Here is a 5,816-nt window from a genome sequence, read left to right on the forward strand (position 1 = left end):
AATCAGGAGGCTCGAGCTGTGACAAGGAGGAGGCAGTCTGTGGCCACTGGTGATCCTCAGATGTTGTGTGTCTGCCATGCCTTCAGGGAAGTAAGAGACATGCTAATAACTCATTAGAGGTAGAGATGTGTACAAGTTACCGCACTGCCCTTCTGACAGCATCCATGTCACCCAGCACTCAACGTTTCTGTCACTTCAGTGCAAACAATAGGAGAAGTATCTGATTGACACCGGGGGCGTATATTGCTTGATTGTTCCTTTATTACACATCTCAATTGCAGTCAACAAGTAAACAAGTATAATTCATCAAATGCCACAGACAGAAGGCTGCTTGGCTTCATCATAATAGAAACTGGTTGATACATTAAACTGCGATGGCCTGAAAGTAATTAGAATGTTCGAAAACAAGTTTCAAAGGCATAAAAATATAGATAAATGCCTGGCATGTGAGTTGACTGCTGCAACTAACAAGGGATGTGTATGGATTGGTAACACTGGGGGTCATTCCGAGTTGTTCACTCGCTAGCTACTTTTAGCAGCCATGCAAACGCATAGTCGCCGCCCACGGGGGGAGTGTATTTTCGCTTTTCAAGTGTGCGAACGCGTGTGCAGCTGAGCGGGACAAAAATTATTTTTGCAGTTTCTGAGTAGCTCTGGATTTACTCAGCCCTTGCGATCACTTCAGCCTGTCCGGTCCCGGAATTGACGTCAGACACCCGCCCTGTAAACGCCGGGGCACGCCTGCGTTTTCCAAACACTCCCTGAAAACGGTCAGTTGACACCCATAAACGCCCTCTTCCTGTCAATCTCCTTGCGATCGGCTGTGCGAATGGATTCTTCGTTAAATGCATCGCCCAGTAATGATCCGCTTTGTACCCGTATGACGCTCGGGCGCATTGCGGTACATACGCATGCGCAGTAGTAACCTGTTTGCTGCGCTTCAAAAAACGTCAGTGAGCGATCAACTCGGAATGACCCCCACAGTACAAAGTGCTGCAAACAACATTCCTGGATTGACCAAGGTTGTTAGTGCAGGAGAGGAGCAATCGTACACTACGCAAGTGCTTCCCAAACTCAGTCCTCAAGGCACCTTAACACACCAGGTTGTAAGGATATCCATGGTTGAGCATAGATGCTTAAATAAAATAATTAACGGTACTAATAAGTCACCTGTGGCCGATAGTGCAGTTAAAACGTCAAATGTTTTAAATGTGTTCAGTAAATATTATGCTTTAAAAGATACAAAGGCAGATTTCACAATGATTGATATTCTTGCACTCGTCACAAATCTTAAATGGTGCTCCAGCCAATCAGCTCCTAACTGTCATTTTTCAAACATGTGACTGTTAGGCAGTGGCGTAACAAGGGTGGGGCAAGCAGGGTGCGTGCCCTGGGCGCCATGGCAGGTACAGTAGAGGGGGCACCACCGACAAGAGCATCGAACCCGCGAACCACAATTATCCCACAGCCGCCTCCACCTGACACAATTTGGCGCCAAGCAAGACCTGCCGTGGTGCTCGGCGGCGTTACTGCAGCAGCAGCAGCTCCTAGCCTCCATGCTTGCTAGGGCTACCGCGATGCCAGCATCACACTCCCTGACCTGCTGTCTGCCGCCAGTCCTCACCGTCCCTGCCGGCTCCCTGCTGAAAGCTGAAAGGTGAGGGGAAAAGGAGGTGTGTGTGTGTGTGTGGGGGGGGGGGGGGGGTACACTAGACACACAGCGAGCGGCATAGAATAAGAAGAGGCATAGAATAAGGTGTGTGTGGGGGGAGGCGGGGGGCACACACAGGCAAAGAATGAGGGGGGAGGGGGGATAAACACAGAGAGGCATAGAATAAGGAGGGGATACAGAGAGTCAAAGAATGAAGTGGGAGATTGGATACACAGGCATAGAATAAGGGGGGGGGGGGGGGCAGGGCCGTCTTTTCGTATGGGCTCTTGCCCAAGGGCCCCAGGAGTATAAGGGCCCTAGGCTGATAGCTGAGGGTCCCCTCTTTCCAGGGGTACCAGATTTTTGAAAATCGGCCCTGGGGAACCGGAGATATCTGACATTAAAGCAGGGGTCCCCAACCAAGCCTGTTAATTGCACTTCCCAGCCTGATATCTTGGGTTCTGTCTGACTTTGAGTTTTTCTGAGGGTATAAGCTAAAAGCTGTGACTCTCCCCTTTTGGTGGAACCTGGCAGCTTGTCTCTACTATGGCCAGAACCAGAGATATCAGCCTTCAAGCAGCTGGTCCCTGCTCCAGCTCCACACTCCTAATATGCAGTTTTAGATTTTCGTTGGTGAATTGCTCTGGCTCCTGAACTCTGATCCCCAAGTCCCCAGAACCTTCTGAAAGGTGGGACACTCTAGTTTTTTTAATCTCATTCAAAGCTAAGAAATATATTATCAGAAACTTGAGATATCTGCAGTCAAGCAAGCTGCCCTCCCAACGGAAAATGATAAATATTAAGCCCACTCCACTATCCACCCCTCCCCTACGTATTAAACACCCCCTACCACCCTAGAAGTCATGTAACAGGGCCCCTTCATTCAGCCCAATGCCCCCTTCTACAGTTTAGCCCCATCTGTGCAGTAAAGGAGTAATTATCAGAAATTACTGCTCCAGGTCCTACATGCTGAGCTGAAGATAGAACACCCCCTACCGCCCGCGGGACATCACAGCTGCACTGATAGCACCCCCCACCCCTACCACTGGAGGATGGGTAGGGGGCCCAGTGCATTGCTGTGCCCAGGGGCCTACACTGCTGTTAAGACAGCCCAGGGGGGGGGGGGGGGGGGGGGGGAGGGCAGTGAAGCAAAGAATGAAGCGGGGAAAGGGACACAGAGAGACATAGATGGGTATCCAATTAGCCCCAATGCCATTTCGGATGATAAGAAATTGCTGGTCATTGCGATTAATGACTACATGGGAACAGGGAAGTCCCCAATCCCATGTGTTATCGCAGCTCCGGCAGGACACTTATCGCAGATTATGCTTCCGGTGCCTGAAGCATAATCCATGATAAACGCTGGCATCGGGGCTAATTGGATAGCCCCGGCGATACAATTACCCCAGTGATCATTGACGGTGGGTAACTGGATGCGCCCCATAGAATGAAGGGGGAGACGATGCATGCTGAGAGACGACAGACAGGGAGGTGATGGTGTGCTGAGAGACGATACAGGGGGGAGGTGATGGTGTTCTGAGAGATGACGCAGGGGTAGGTGATGGTGTGCTGAGAGACAACGCAGGGGGGGGGGTGATGGTGTGCTGAGAGAGGATGCAGGGGTAGGTGGTGGTGTGCTGAGATGACACAGGGGGAGGTGATGGTGTACTGAGAGACGATGCAGGGGGGAGGTGATGGTGTGCTGAGAGATGATGCAGGGGTAGGTGGTGGTGTGCTGAGACGACACAGGGGGAGGTGATGGTGTACTGAGAGACGATGCAGGGGGAGGTGATGGTGTGCTGAGAGACGATGCAGGGGAGGTGATGATGTGTTGAGAGATGACGCAGGGGGGAGATGATGGTGTGCTGAGAGACGACGCAGGGAGAGGTGATGGTGTGCTGAGAGACGACGCAGGGGGAGGTGATGGTGTGCTGAAAGACTACACAGGCAGAAGTGATGGTGTGCTGAGAGACAACGGAAGGAGTAGGTGGTGGTGTGCTGAGAGTCGACGCAGGGGGAGGTGATGGTATGCTGAGAGATGATGCAGGCAGAGGTGATGGTGTGCTGAGAGACGACGCAGGGGGAGGTGATGGTGTGCTGAGAGACGACGCAGGGGGAGGTGATGGTGTGCTGAGAGACTACGCAGGCAGAAGTGATGGTGTGCTGAGAGACAACGGAGGGGGTAGGTGGTGGTGTGCTGAGAGTCGACGCAGGGGGAGGTGATGGTATGCTGAAAGATGATGCAGGCAGAGGTGATGGTGTGCTGAAAGACGACGCAGTGGGAGGTGATGTTGTGCTGAGAGATGACGCAGGGGGAGGTGCATCCTGATTCCCTCCCCCCCTCCAGTATTAGATTGCAATTTGCCTCCATACATAAACAGATTTTCGCTCCAATCACAGAGATTGGACAGATAATTTTATAGTGTGTATCCAGCAACTCTGTGAACAGGGTCAGTGTGCTCTGATTTCCGTCTCTTAATCATTCCTCCTTTTCCAGACCGTTGTTTGGCTTATTATTTTACTTGCGATGCCTGCTGATGATAAAGAACCTCAGCTGTACAATCAGTCTCTTATGTCCTAGGCTATCTCAGGAAACATCAGCACGTTAATGGTAGCCTGCAGCAATCTAATGCCTAGCAGCAGGAAACTAATCACCTGTTATCAGATTGAAAACTGTCCTGAGAAAGCGACAAGCTTAATATACACTACACCCTGTGAGCCTGCGTATAGGGGGACCGGACCGTTTCCCTTCTGTGTATGTACCTGAATTTTTCAAAATGCTTTATTATAGGAAGTGACATTCTGTTCAGTTGGATCATTGCTGGCACCCATTTCATGGTGCAGAGCACAAGGAGCGTTGCAGCTGAGTTTGCAATAATTAGCTGAGCACGTTAGGTTGAAATACTGAAACAGTGGCGCTGAATTGCTCCACAATGACACACACAAATAAATGGAGCCTCAACGTTAGCATTTGCACACGCCAGATCCATTCATTTCTGCAAGAGACAATTTCTGTTCAAATCAGTCTCTAATGGTGCCCATACACTTGTGCGATGCCCAGTTACGCAACATCGCGGGGCATCGCACTGGCAAGTCAGGTGCGATGAAATCACACCTGAACTGCCAAAGTGATTACCATGTGATAGATCACATGGTAATCACGTGATGGGCATGTCACCGCCGAGTGGGAGCGGCCTCCATCCGCTCCCGGCGGGTGCCCATCACACATCGCAGTGCGATATATATAGCATGTGTTTTTAAAAACACATGCGATCGCACTGCGATTCGATAAATATTAAGTGCAGCATATACTATCTTGAGACGTGAGATTTGACCGGCGTGCCCGCGCATCGTGTCTCATGGTACCTTAAATGTGCATACAATCCCCCGATTTCTCTCACAGATGCGGTCGAAATGGAAGGTTAGCACCGATTATCTCACAAGTGTATGGGCACCATAAGAAGAGCAGAGGATGAAATACACAGTTTTTATTAGGTGGAGAGATATTGGCTTATAATACGCAAGGCAATAGTCAGCGGCCATGTGTAACAATAGAAAGTCATCCTCCCAGCGACGGATTTACGCGTGACTTGGATTCTACATAAGGCACCGCTGCTGGGTCTCAGCGCCATTTCACTGATGCACGCTGCTGTGCTGTGTCCAGAGACTCCAGACTCACAAGTGGCTGTGCAGTGTATAGTGACCAGAGGTTAAAGTGAGCCGGGACAGGGTGGAACTGTGTTCCATCAGTTCCATTTGGAGACGGAACCAGTTCTGCCTCCCCGTCTCACCTAACCCAGAATGCCTACCCGAAGCCGCAGGGAAATGCCGGGCACCCGCTGAGATTTTGTTACCAGCGGGCGCCAGCTTCTTCCCCTCAGCAGAGGCTGGAGCTCACTCCTTAGCTCTGGCTTCTGGCCCAGGCAGTGTGCTGCTGTGCAGCGCTATGGGAGAGATGTCATGATGTCTCTCCCACGGTTCAGAGGAGCAGGCGGCAAAGCGGAGGGAAGCGGTCCAGAAGCAGGAGCGGGGCTGGTGAGTATTGTGGGGTTTTTTTTTGTGTGTGTGCAAGTGGCGCTATTAGAGAGGGCATATCTACTGTGGTATATGTACTGGGGCATATCTATTGGGAGCATATCTACAGGGGGCATTACTGGGGCATATT

Source organism: Pseudophryne corroboree, chromosome 12 (genome assembly GCF_028390025.1).
Source record: "Pseudophryne corroboree isolate aPseCor3 chromosome 12, aPseCor3.hap2, whole genome shotgun sequence".
Taxonomy (NCBI): Eukaryota; Metazoa; Chordata; class Amphibia; order Anura; family Myobatrachidae; genus Pseudophryne; species Pseudophryne corroboree.